The sequence below is a fragment of the Myotis davidii genome, unplaced genomic scaffold, assembly GCF_000327345.1.
Source record: "Myotis davidii unplaced genomic scaffold, ASM32734v1 scaffold167, whole genome shotgun sequence".
NCBI lineage: Eukaryota > Metazoa > Chordata > Mammalia > Chiroptera > Vespertilionidae > Myotis > Myotis davidii.
In genome coordinates this window covers 3,771,796-3,772,448 of record NW_006300048.1, presented here as the reverse complement: position 1 = coordinate 3,772,448, position 653 = coordinate 3,771,796, and the positions used below count along the sequence as shown (strand labels likewise).

At 66.6% G+C, this 653-nt stretch overlaps 1 protein-coding gene across 1 annotated transcript in view; it reads right to left on the bottom strand.

The window, feature by feature from the left end:
• Positions 1-49, bottom strand: part of HSP90AB1 (heat shock protein 90kDa alpha family class B member 1) — a 5,753-nt gene extending 5,704 nt beyond the window's left edge. Inside the window, exon 1 of the mRNA XM_015572214.1 lies at positions 1-49. The gene's annotated coding sequence lies outside the window, so the exon portion shown is untranslated.
• Positions 50-653: the final 604 nt, after the last annotated feature.

The window sequence follows — 653 nt, the reverse complement described above, 5'->3', positions numbered from 1 at the left end:
GTTGCAGTCGGCTCCCAAACCGCAAGCGGCGTGCGTGCGGGGGTGACTCAAGAGAGGGGCTGCGTGCCCCCAACCGCCCTATATAAGGCGAAGCACACCCAGCTGCCCGCCCATGGATCCATCCGCCTTAAAGGAGCACGTCCGCCCGCCCCGCACCTGCCGCCGCCCGCCCCCCGTGACGTCATGGCCCAACTAGGTGCGGGGTGGGCATGCTCGTTTACGTTGCTCCATCTCCGCACTTGCAGGGACGACCCCACCAGGAGGAGAAGTTGGGGATGCTCAGATGACATAGCAGTGGACACAGAAGCCAGGATCTCTCTGGCCCGCCCTAAAAACCTGTGGGTCAGGCGCCTCCACGCATGAGCCCCAGCCTCGTGGGGCGCTTAAAAGGGGCATGGGGAGGCGGCACGTCACTCCGACCTTCGCTCCCAAGGTCGACCTCCCTCCTATGGTCTACCCTACACGTTCCTACGCCCTGTAAGGGTAAGGCCCTGTTTTCCTGCAGGGAGCGTGCGGAATGCCGGACCCAACCCCTGGCAGCCCCCGGATCCGGCTCCAAAGCGGGGGGAAGGGCCAGCCTTTCGCCGCGGGGCGTGGCTCGGCTGGGGGGTGGCAACCGGCCTGGCTTGAGGGGGCGGGGTGGGGGGGACTTT